Source organism: Hyaena hyaena, unplaced genomic scaffold, assembly GCF_003009895.1.
Source record: "Hyaena hyaena isolate Hyena2069 unplaced genomic scaffold, ASM300989v1 scaffold_1174, whole genome shotgun sequence".
Classification (NCBI taxonomy): Eukaryota; Metazoa; Chordata; class Mammalia; order Carnivora; family Hyaenidae; genus Hyaena; species Hyaena hyaena.
The window spans coordinates 213,308-226,386 of NW_024081808.1; positions in this window are offsets into that span (position 1 = coordinate 213,308).

Here is a 13,079-nt window from a genome sequence, read left to right on the forward strand (position 1 = left end):
TCAACTTCTCCCTAACAATATTGGAATGCCAGAAAGACGAGTTTAGTAATGTTTTAGAACACTGTATTTGGTGGTCTATATTCACAAAGAAAACTGAGTTTGATGCAGTGCCAGCACTTAGCCAGCAGCTTGGAGCTGCTGAGCATTGTTTGTCCAATTATTGCCCCAGTACTGTGTGAGACCAGAGAGGGCTATCAGTTCCTGCTGAGTTAGCTGAATTTCTTTCTTCTTCGAAGGCCCACCAAATAGGAATTTGCAAAGTCAGGGCGCCTGGGTGGCTCAGTCGGTTAGTGTCCGACTTCGGCCCAGGTCATGATCTCGCGGTTTGTGGGTTCGAGCCCTGCGTTGGGTTCTGTGCTGACAGCCAGCCCACAGCCTGGAGCCTGTTTCAGATTCTGTCTCTCTGACACTGCCCTGCTCAGGCTGTCTCCCTCTCTCTCTCTCTCAGAAGTAAATAAAACATTTAAAAAAAAAAAAAAGGAATTTACAAAATCAAAAATGGAAGGGCACCTGGGTGGCTCTGTGAGTTAAGCATCAGACTTCAGCTCAGGTCATGATCTTAAGGTTTGTGAATTCAAGCCCAGCATTGGGCTCTGTGCTAACACCTCAACGTCTGGAGCCTGCTTCAGATTCTTTGTGTCTCTCTCTGCCCCTCCCCTCCTTGTGGGCGAGCTCTCTCTCTCTCTCTCTCTCTCTGTCTCTTGAAAATAAATAAACATTAAAGAATATTTCAAAAACTGGAATATCACCCTAAAGATTAGAAATAACTAAAATGTGACTAAATTCTTGAAAATGAAGTTTAAAGCATATAAAAATAATTTAAATGTTTCAAATATAAAGTGATTTGTGTATATTTATGCAAAAGTCATCAAGACAAGAAACTGAACATTTTCTGCAAGGACCATTAGTGTTTTTAATTGTGCAACTTAATGTCATTCCGGAACCAATAGAAAAGAACCAAAGCCCTAGAGGAGGCCAAAGTGGATGAGGTAAGGGTGGGAATTAGGAAAGACAATTATAATGGCAAAGTAGAATGTAAGAATTGTTTATGACTAGAATTGGTCTTGACATATAAAGATTTACGTTTCCAATTTCAATTTAATTTGACAAGAAAACAATGCCAAACACCGTGATTCTTACACCATGCTGAAGAATTGCAGAAGACCAAAGAACTTTGTACCTACAAGAATCTTTCAGGGTTCAAAACCCTGCTAAATGAATCACTCTTTGTTGGTTGTCCCTCATAACGTTTCTGGCAAATGATAACCCTGGTTTATCTGGTGATTTTGCCCCCAGCATTCATTCTGATTTGAGGAACCAGCCCTTTCAGCACATGAGCTCTGCAGGGCACAACCTCTGAGAAACCTCTGGAAACCTCTGACCTGTGTAGTGTACAACCTACAAAACTGCACACATGATCCTCTCTTGCCCTGCATGACACAGTCAAAGTAGACATGCTTTAGGAAAGGCATGTGATCTGACCCAGGGCAATCACATACTTCTGATTAGAACTGAAATTTTAAAATTAGCCAAGTAATACATTTAGTCCAAAGGTGGCCACCTGAAAAGATAACCCATTAGTTTGTTAGGTTTTTCTAATTAGGTCCCTGGGGCTCTCCTGGTTTCTGATTTGAGACCTAATTCATCTTTTCCTGAGATGCTATAGGTTACTTGAACCCCAACCAATATTTATATTTATATTTACACTTATATTTATGTTTACTTTGTATTTTTAAAAACTATTCAGAGAGTGTTTCAATTGCTGGCAACCTAAGAACCTTGGCTGACAGTGTCTATGCTATGATGGAAACTCACCATTTCCCCATCAACATTGCTCTTTGAACAATTCTGGCTGTAAGATATGTCTCCAGCATACTGAGCCGCCATTTGCCTTCCCAAAGCTTCTACCTGTTGTCCTAATTCTGGTGTCCAAGGCTACCAATAAACTGAATCCTTTTTCTATAAAATAGATCTCTAGAGTTTTAAAGATTGGTTCTGTGTTCATTTACTCTGTGCAAACTTGGCTAAATCCACCCTACTTCTTAGCTATTCTTTTTATTGACACCTCAGTTCTTATGCAGATAATCCTATCAGGCCCCTTAACTTTGCATGAAGGAAATGTGGAATCTATGGCCACCAATTATAGCCTAAATCTTAACAAACATTTTACCAGGTATATTCTTTGTCATAACTGGGACCAAATGAATGACTGTGGATGTTTTAAAAGGTGCCCAACACTCCATTTTGAAATCCATCATAAAATTAACAATAAGCTGTAGATAGATATATGATGTTGTGCTAGTTTGTTTTGTTTGGTTTGCTGTTAAGACTCTAGAAAACCACTTCTTGCAGAATAGACAATGTGTAAGTAGGGCTTGTCCTTGATTGGAGGTGTTTATTTCTGCATTAAGTCATTTCACTGGCTAATTTGTGTTAAAGAATTTCCCTCCAAAGAGGAACACTCTGTTGAGAAATGACGTCCCGTCTTTGCAATTGGTGAGATTCCTGCTAACTGCCTGCTTTCAGAGCTACCTTAAGAACCACCAAGTCTTACAATTCTTTGTGACAGTTAACATCAGTCAATATACACGCCCACAGCTCCTAAGCTCCACACCTGCTGCAGTGGACACAATGACTCAGTGTGTGACTCAGTGACCCTGTCCCTGAAAGTCCCTGCCCAACCTCAGCCCTAAAGGCATTCTGAGCTTCAGATATTATGAGAGGATCAGCCTCTGAAGTGAGCTTAGCCCCAGTAATTCCTGCCCTTCCCGTGCCATTTTGTATTCTAGGAATTTCAGTTAATATTTTTTAGCTTATATGCTTACATACTGAGGAAGTTATAAAAGACCATAGTTATGAAAGTAAAGTTGAAAATCATGGTACCAATAAAACTAAGTTAATACCAATAAAACTAAAACAGTATACAAGGACAAGCTAATCCACACTTATTGTGTGCAGATTATGCTTTTGAATTAACATTAGAAAACCTTTCCAATTGAACTGTTGGTAAAACATTTACTCCAGGAGTCTTGATCAGTCACAGTATACACAGGCTGGACTGGTATTCCCAGTTGCTGCTGCTAATCATGCTCCCACTTCCTACCAATCAGAGCTAGTTCCCAGTAGGTCTACAGCTCTGTTTTTAACTTAGAGTGTGGAGACAGGGCCTGTGGACAGGAAGAGGCTCCATCTTGTGTATTGCAGGTACAGAGTACACAAAGAGGTGATTCTGGATCCTCTTCCACTTGCTGTGTCACCACCCCCTCTCTCCATGGCTCCAGGAGCAGTAGGTTCTGTGGCAGAGGAAAGGCAAACCACTTTTCCTTAGTAGTAGTGGATGTATATCCTTAGTTATGTAAGGTGTGCTCAGCTTCATCCCGTGACAAGGTAGAGGATACCCCCACCCAGCGTTCCTAGAGGGTAAGGATGAGATAATATAAAGAAATCAGATTGGAGTTCAAGACTTCTGAGTGTTATTCCCAGAGATACAGCTATATAGGTGTGTAACCTTGGACAAGATCTGGAACTTCACCAAGGCCTTAGATTTTTCATCAATAAAATGCCAAGGATGGACTAGATGATCCCCTCTCCCTTCTGGATCCATCTGCTAGAATGCCCTAGCATCTCCCCAAAGAATGCATGTGTTTCATTATTACAACACTGATTGGTTCAAATTGATCACTGAGGCTGAAAGACCCACAAAAGAGACCTTTTCCTTCCTCTATAATCTTAAAAATATTAGTTCATATAATCACAAATCTACTTCAGGAGGATTTACCATTTGTTGCTTGGCTCAGCAGGACTTCTATTCCCAGAATTTCCTTCCTTATATGTTTCTGGTTAGGATGGGCCACAGGAGACCTTCCTATGCAAGATCTGGAAGGGGGAAGTGAAGTGGCAGCATTTGGTAGCTGGTACACATTGTTCCTTATATGCTAGGTCACCTTGTTAGCCTAGGGAAGCAGACAGGACTGAAACCATCCCACCTTCCCCCAACAGCCTTCTACAGTTATTCCAATTCAGGACCTGGTGTGTGCTTAGCTACAGAATGAAGGATGCCAACTTCTCCTGCAGGACCCAAACCATCAAGGTCAAGGTCAATGAGTACCAGCAGGTGTAGTGTATCTCTGTCACTCCAGCTTGCCGTTGGTCTCCCTTGCTTTATATCCATCTTCTCTTCCATTTGCCTGCTCTGTGGACTTTACGGTCTGGCTCCAACAACAATGTCAACACTGTTGACAACAACACAAAGACTGCTTATCCAATTGCCAAGGTCAAGTCCCTGTAACAGATCTCTTTTCATAGATTTGTGAAATAATGGTTTCTTAGTGTTTCCTTTATTAATTGCTGCCTAATACACATTTTATTAATTACTTTTTAAATAAAGTGTTATCATATCTGCTCCTTTTTAAACGTTTTACAGATATTAGATTGGTAGAAATCTTATAAAGAGGTCATAATGATCAGCTCCCTCATTTTGAGTAGAAAGAAACTGAGGCTCAAGTAATAAAGATACATTGGGAAGTAATAGCAGGGATTAGAACACAAGGATTCTGACTCAGTCCCATGGGGGTCTCCACCACAAAGATCTACTATGATGAAAATCCAGAGTTTACAACCTTATTTTAAATCACTTTACTGTTTTTTATGTACCTTGAGATCATTAGCATTTCTCAAGCATTCCATCCAGTCTTAGAGAGATATTCCTAGAGGGAAGATAATGTAGTCTTCAAAGCTTTGGACTAATAACATTCAGCACCTCTCCCAAAATATGTCATTCATCTATTTATTCACTGAAGAAATGTTTTGCCACACATCTGCTTTGTGCACATGCTGTTCGGAGTGCTGGGAATAGAGCTGAACATGATGAGAAAGGGGCTCTGTCCTCATGGACTCCAGGGGAAGATAAAAACAGACAAGAAAAAAATGTTTATTAAATGAAGGGATTATGGCCAGAAAGAGAAATAAAAATGGTAGGGGTACACAGGTTATCCTATGGGGGAAGTCTTTCAGAAAGAAGGTCTGGGAAGTCCTATTTCAGAAGCTGATATTTAACACACATCCAAATGAAGTGAGGAAACAAGCTGTATGAATTTATGGGAGAAGACAGTACCACCTGGAAAGATCCACAAATGCAAAAGCCCCAAGGAACTTTTTATGGTCATTGACTGTATTGATCATGAGGGAGAATGACAGAAGATTAGCTCTTTGTAGGTGAGAACCTTGGATTTTATTTTGAGCATTATAGGAAATCATTGGAGAGTTTAGAGCAGGGGAATTAAGTAATTAAGTTTTTAAAAGCTCACTCTAGTTCCTATATGAAAAATTCTCTATAGAGGGACAAGAGTCGAACCAGGAAGCCACACTGATGGCATCTTGGACTAAGGTTTTAGTTGTGAAGAAGGTGAGACATAATTAGATATAGAATGTATCTTAAGGGTAGAGTGAAAGAGTTTACAGATGGGTTGTAGGTGAAGCATGATAGGAGAGGAAAAATCCAGGGGGATTCCTAGGTTTTTGACCTGAGCTACCAATTGCTAGTAGTTCCATGCAGTGAGGTGGTGGATAGGTTTGGTTGTTGCAGAAAATCAAGAGCTCCCCCCTTTTTTGAACATATTACTATTGTAATGCCTTTCAGACACCCAAAAGATGATGTCAAATTAGTGGTAGGTTGTGTTCATGGAGTCACATGGCATGTGTACACAGTTTAAGTTTTAGTGTCTGCATTTTGTGGACACACAAAGTGATATTTGACATGGAAATGTATATCAAGTAGGACCTGGATACACCTACTTATCTTATACTGGCTTAGGAAAATCATTGTCAGCCCACTGGTATTCTGTTGGCTTTTCTTCCCTGACTTACATGAGGTACACATATGAAAACAATGAATGCAATCATCAGGATAAATTTTATCTTATCTTGGTAAATGAATCCCAGTATGCTTCCCCACCTCTCCATGTGTCTTTAGGAACAAACTCAAATTGTATATCAAACGGCAAATCCCACTTTCCTCCAGAAAGACTTTTCCTACTTAATCCAGTCCACCATGGTGTCTTCGCTCACAACTCCCCTAGCATCTAATGTCATTGCTATACCCTTTAGCAGATAATCATTCTTAGATGGCCTCATATGTGTTATTCTCACCTCTTCCACTAGACTGTAACTTGAAAGCAAGGGCCATATGTCCTTTCTTCATATCATCCATAGTGGCAAGTGCTAAGGAGGAGTTTATCAATAATTTCTCTTTTCTCTTGGACACAACTAGACTATATTTCCTGGTAACCCTGGCTGTTCATTGAAGTGACAAAGGAAAAGAGGATTGAAGTTCTGTACAACATTTCCAGGTCCATCCCATGAAAATTTCCTACAGGATCCTCCTTTCTCTCTTCCTACCTTCTAACTGGAGGATGGTGCTCAGGAAAACCTTAGAAGACACATGTCCAAAATAGCAGATATTCTATTACCTTGGGCGCCTGAAAGACTGCATGGAGCAGAGCTTAAGTCAGCAATTGGACATCTTAGTGAGTGAGAAATAAATTCTACACTATTAATCCACAAAGATTTGGGGGGTTTTCTGTAGCAGTCAGTACTTACTTTAATATCTTGTGCGTAGGACATGTTTTCAAAAGCTTTATTTGCAAGACTGATGAAGCCTCTGCAAACACGCACTATTCTTGCCAGGTGATTAAAGTGACTTGCTCAGATCATGCAGCCAATAAGTGGTAGAGACAGGGCTATCTGATTCTAAAGCCTACATTCCTAACCATTACCTTGTCCAGAATCTCCAGTATCATTGATAATTGCTGTCCCAGCAATAAGAGTATTATCACAACTTTAGGTAATAACAAGGACCAAAAAAAGAAAATCTTCTGATGTAAATTTCAGCAAACTAAATGAGATAGCTGAAAAACGGCTTGGGTGAGCCACGCAGAGGACAGAGGGAAGAAAACACAGAGACGAACAGAGAGCACTATAACACATCTTCTCTCGAAAGCCCAAGCATGCATGAGGAAGTGCCGTTAGCTGTAAACAGATCACCAAGTTCTGATTAATTGTCAGGCAGACCCCACTCATCAAGAGATATAGAGCAAGGCCTCCAACATTTCATCCCAAATGCCTTACATAAGATAAAAAACCCCACATAATTGAAGACAGAGAAGAAAAATGTAAGAAATAAGCTAATAGACAAGCAGTAAACCTTCTGGAAATTGAAGGAACATCAAACCAAAAAGTACCTCTCAGGAACAATATATTAAAATGAATGTATATATACATATATCACAACAATTCCATGCCAATTAACTTCACCAAGATTTCAAATCTATATATTTCAAACTCAAAAAAGCAAACAGGGTAAAAATGTCCCAGCATCAGAAAAATTTAATATTGAAAATCTGTCCATTTTATAAATACCATGTTATTTACATGCTAAAATATATTTAGAAGTTATAAATGCATGATGCAACTATGAAATGTCTGATATAGCTTATTCCATTAAAGCATGAAGTGAATAAAGTAAAAACCTATATCTTCATAGGGTTGGCCTATGAGTCTCCAGTTACGTTATTCAAAGAAAACTGCACTAAATAGATTTACCACACCCACACACCAGAAAGTTCAGGTCACCACCCATAGGGAAGTCTGAATAAAAGATTGTGGATCATTTATCATTCACTTCAGCCACATAGAAATAAGTCAGAATTTATGATCATGAGGGTGTTAACAATACTCAACATTTCTTGTTAGAGCTCTTAAATCAGTTTCTTACACATTACATAAATTGACCTCACAACAACAGATATTAGCTCTTCACAACTCTCATTCTCTATGTTTTTCAGAGAAGGAAAAGCAAACAGAATTTAAGTTACCTCCCAGAGGCCATATAGTCGTTCCTGAACCCAGGTCTTAGGAGCGAAACCTTAAGGGAAACACTTTTTCTGCTTTGCTGAGTCTTCTGTGATAACTTACATTTCTAAACCAAGTAGCATTCACAAAGCATTGAGGCAAGAGGGGCAGATAGCCTAGTCCTGGATTACAGATGAGGAAACCGAGGCTCCCAACATAAAAAGATTTGTAAGTGAAAAAAGCTGGATTTAAATGAGAAGGCCTCAAGTTCAAGTTCAGTCTTCCTTCCCTTGTTGCACCAACAGGACAGAGGCAAAGTGTTGCTCACAGGTGACCTAAGCTCCGCAGTCAAAACTAGGCCCTCACCCCAAGCATACCCTGACCCCAGGGCTGGAGGTTGGAGATCTTTCAGGGTCCACTCTCCACATCTGCCTCCCACAGTGCCTCAATCTCAGCATGGTTAAACTGCAGATGTGACGAACTGCAATTCCTCCAAACTTGCTCTTTTAATGTTGTCTCTCTTTGAGAGTGGTCCCAGTATCTACACAGTGGAGTAAACCAGAAACTGACCCTCCCTCATGCCCACCACCCAGGTAGCCTCCAGAGCCACTGCTGCAAGACTCTAACCTTGCCTGTCTCTACCTCCTGGAGCCCCCACACAGGTCTCTCTGATCTTCCTTTCTTCCAACCTATTCTTTTTTATTATTTAAAAAAAAATTTTTAATGTTTTATTTATTTCTGAGAGAGAGAGAGAGACAGTGTGAGCAGGGGAGGGTCAGAGAGAGAGGGAGACACAGGATCTGAAACAGGCTCCAGGCTCTGAGCTAGCTGTCAGCACAGAGCCCGATGCAGTGCTCGAACCAACAAACCATGAGATCATGACCTGAGCCAAAGTCAGACACTTAACCAACTGAGCCACCCAGGCACCCCTCTTCCAACCTATTCTTAACCCTGCAGAGAACCCAATCTTTTCAGATCAAGTCACTTTGCCACCAGAAATCTACAATGGTTTCATTGCTCTGGTCAGACCCCAAGTCCCTTACATGGCCCTGCCTGAGCTGGACTCATCTGCTTCCTCTGTCCCACCCCACTCCCCTCCTCCATCCTCTGCAGTGAGCCCCAGGCTGACAGCCTTCATTATCCTAGTGGATTCTCAAAATCTCAACCAGCTACACAGGAGCATCACACACTGCAGTAAACCTCTCTGTACTGCACTGTTTCTTATGCATGAGAAGGAAAGTCAAATAAATTCATTTTGAACACATTTTTGAACCCCATCTTTGAACATTGAGGGGTTTTTTTTTTTGGTCTCCATTTCCAAGCTTAATCTCTTAATATTGTGCAGGCATATGTTATTACAACAATGATTATTGAATCAAAGTAGATGTGCTAAACCTAGCTTACCAGTATAAAACATAAGACTGTTAAAATCCAAACACATTTGCAGAACAATAAAAATATGTACATATTAATGGTTATAAGAAAACAGATACTTGGCCATAAATTTCTAAATTAAAATTTAACTCATGAATGTGGAAATTGTTCTTTCTTCAATAGAGGTTCTAATTTGGACTTCTTTTTCATTCGTGACAGGTGTATGTATCTACATACACAGCCCCTGACATTGGGAGCCAGAGCACAGCTCAAGACACTGGCCCCCATGCCCTTCTTTTAGTGTGGAGGTAGAATTGGGGAACAACTATGGTATACTTTTTATAAAGCTTTTAAATACATAAGGAGTTTGGTATTTCAGAGTTTAACTTTTATTGGGTAATTCAGTGGGTGACATTAAAATTTAAATTGGCCCTGTCTGTGGTCTACTTTCAGTCAAAGCACTTGTTTTTTCAACTAAGCCAAAAAAAAAAAAAGATTTATTTCAAGTTTCTTAAAAGTCTCAAAGGATGGGAATGGGAAGCTGAAGAATATGTGTGGGGTGAGTTAGGTAATCGGATCTTAGTTACTTTAAAGTTTGAGAAATTTATTATTTATTTTCAGGGAAAACTAAATGCTGTGTGTCCTAGGAAAACACATGAGCATTAAAGTTATTGACAGCCAGTGGGAACCAAGACTTTATTTTTTTTCTTGGAAAATATTGAAGTTTAATTTTAAAAAATTGATTGGGATAAAAAATGACTGTATGGAAAAACAACTTCATAGTTATCAACACATGCCCATATGCTTCTAAATGTTATTACTTATACAATTATACAGATTTTGTCTGAATAAAATGAAGAGTACTATTAAATAAAATTACTGTTTGGTTGATAAAAACACAAATGCCAGTATGTAATAGTTATGTTTGCTGTTCAATTAAACTCTCCACTTGACTATCAGTATCACATGAAGATGCAGGACAAAACAGTAGTATTTATGTCACCTCAGGTGCACAAAAAGGCAGGCTAGGAATGGCAAGATCAGCAAGACCACTCTGCATAGCTGATCTCCATGATCAACCATAATGGGGATAAGGAGATTGTTAAGAAAGAAACAATAGGCCCCAAATGAAGTCACTTCTGCCAAGCCCATGTCACCAAACCAAGGCTTAATACCTAATTTAATTATAATTTCAATCTCTCCTAAGAATGAAATCTTAAACCAGTCAATCTAGAATCACCTGGCCAGTACTATTGAGGTAATCAGCCTGATGGATCCCTGATGTCCCCTAAAGGAAGGGGACTTTGCCACAAATAGTCCACTCTTTGCTGGTAACTTTCTTATCCTGCTCACTCCTACCCATAAACATTTTTCTTTTAGTACAGCTCTTCTATCTACCAGATATTCATGAATCACTGAATAAAGCCAATTACAATCTTTAAAATTAACTCAGTTGGATTTAGTTTTTTAATAAGGTTTTGTTTTCTCAAAAGTACAGCCAAAACAATTAATAAATATGTGTTTAAAAAAAAAGACTAAACAGCACAGACAACAACAAAACACATATACTTGGCTTCATCAAAACTAAAAACTTTTATGCATCAAAGGACACTATTAAGAGTAAAAAGACGACCCATGGAATGGGAGAAAATATTTGCAAAACGTATATCCAACGAGGGATTATTATTCAAAATGGATAAAAGATGTTGACAACTCAACAACAAAAACAAAGAACCCAAATCAACATTGAGCACAGGACTTAAAAAGACACTCTCCAAAGAAGATACCCAAATGGCCAATAAGCACATGGAAAGATGTTCAACATTACCAGCCATTGGGGAACTGCAAATCAAAACCACAATGAGATACAACTCCATACCCATTAGCACGGTTATTATAAAAATAAACAGACAGACATAAAATAAAACCTGTTGGTGAATATGTGGAGATATTGGAACACTTTGTACTGCTGATGGAAGTGTAAAATGGTACAGACACTGTGAAAAACAGCAGCTCCTCAAAACATGAAACACAGAATTACCATATGATCCAATAATTCCACATCTGCATATATATCCATAAGAATTGAAAACAGGGACACAAATGTACTTGTACACCATTGTTCTCAGCAATAGCTTTTGGCTCTTTATTACTCACAATAACCAAAAAGTGGAAACAACCCAAGTGTCCATCAATAGATGAACAGGTAAACAAAATATGGTGTATACATACAGTTCAATATTATTCAGGCTTAAGAAGAAATGAAATTTTGATACATGTTATGATACTCATGAACTTCGGAAACATTATGTTAAGTGACGTAAGTCAGACACACATACACAAAAGCAAATATTGTGTGACTCCACTTTTATGAGATACGCAGAGTAGTCAAATTCATAGAAACAAAGTAGAATGGTGATTACTTGGTATGATGTTGTGATTTGTAATAAGAAATGCATATTGATTCTTCCTTTTTGTTTTTGGAACCCAGCTCCTAAAATCCTTTGGAATTTCCTAAGTGATGAGAGCCTAAAGTTGGTGTCTTTTGTTATGTTAATAAAGTGACTTTCGGTTAACACCTAAGGGTGGGGGAGGTTTGCAAGAGAACTAATCTTACATAAGATCTTTCAATCCTATCCCTTCATTTCTAGGGGGGAAGTAAGGGGCTAGAACTTGAATGGAGCACCGGTGTCAATGATTGAATCAATCACTTCTGTAATGAAGTCTCCACAAAAACCCAATCTGGAGAGCTTTCAGGTTTGTGAAACAGAACACTTCTACAAGCTTCCTTGCCGGGTCCCAAACTCCAGGAGGACAGAAGCTCCTTTGTTCAGACCTCACCCTGTGATGGGGAAAAGGGGAATGGGGAGTTGTCATTCAATGGGTAGATTTTATATTTGGGATAATGAAAAAATTCTGGAAATGGACAGTAGTAGTTACTATACAACATTGGGAATGTACCTAATGCCACTGAATTAATTAAAACGGTAAAGCTTGTGTTATGTAGACTTACCACACTTCTAAAAACCACTTAAAATGAAACAGTTTAGAAGAAGAGTTTATTTCTTTAAAATGTTGAAAGTGTGAACACTTTTATTTAAATATTAGCTATACAGGCTAGATGAAATTAAGCCAAGGGTTAGATTGTGGCTTGTCATCCCTAAATTATGAAGCAGTGTAAACAATCTCCAGCAATGTTGACTTTTCTTAACTAAGTGGAAGGAAAGTAATTACATTGTTGGGATTTAAGAAAAACAAAGAAAATAATGCAGGGGGTGGGGGCGGTCATTACACTAATTAGATTCAAATAAACATTTCCAAACCTTGCTTTACAAAAATTTACCAAAAAAGGAAAGAAGAAAATTAAAATGAAAACATTTAAATAACTTGCTAACAAATGCACAGTTAGAAATGATGGAACTGAGGTTGAAACCTAGTCTTCTCAGATTAAAACTCCACTGTTTGCTCCTCTTTACCATACCTGGCAAAATTAAACACAAAGAGACACCCACAGGCACACACAAGAACACACGCACATGCACACACACACACACACACACACACAAACTTGCTTTAAAAGAATCACATTTCCAGCTTCTGTCATTCCTTCTGATTCTGATTTATCTAATCCTACCCTTGGCCCACATATTCACATGCATAAACCCATATAATATATGGATGTGTGTGTCTGTATAAATATTTGGTATCCAACAGAAAGAATGGAAATTTCAGCTGTTTTCATCCGCTGATAAAGAAGCCCACCAAGCTTGTTTGGCAACCCTGCCAGAATTAGCTGAGGTTAGTGTTCATGCCTCTTTGCATCAGACCTACTCTATTCGTCAACATGTTTCCACTGG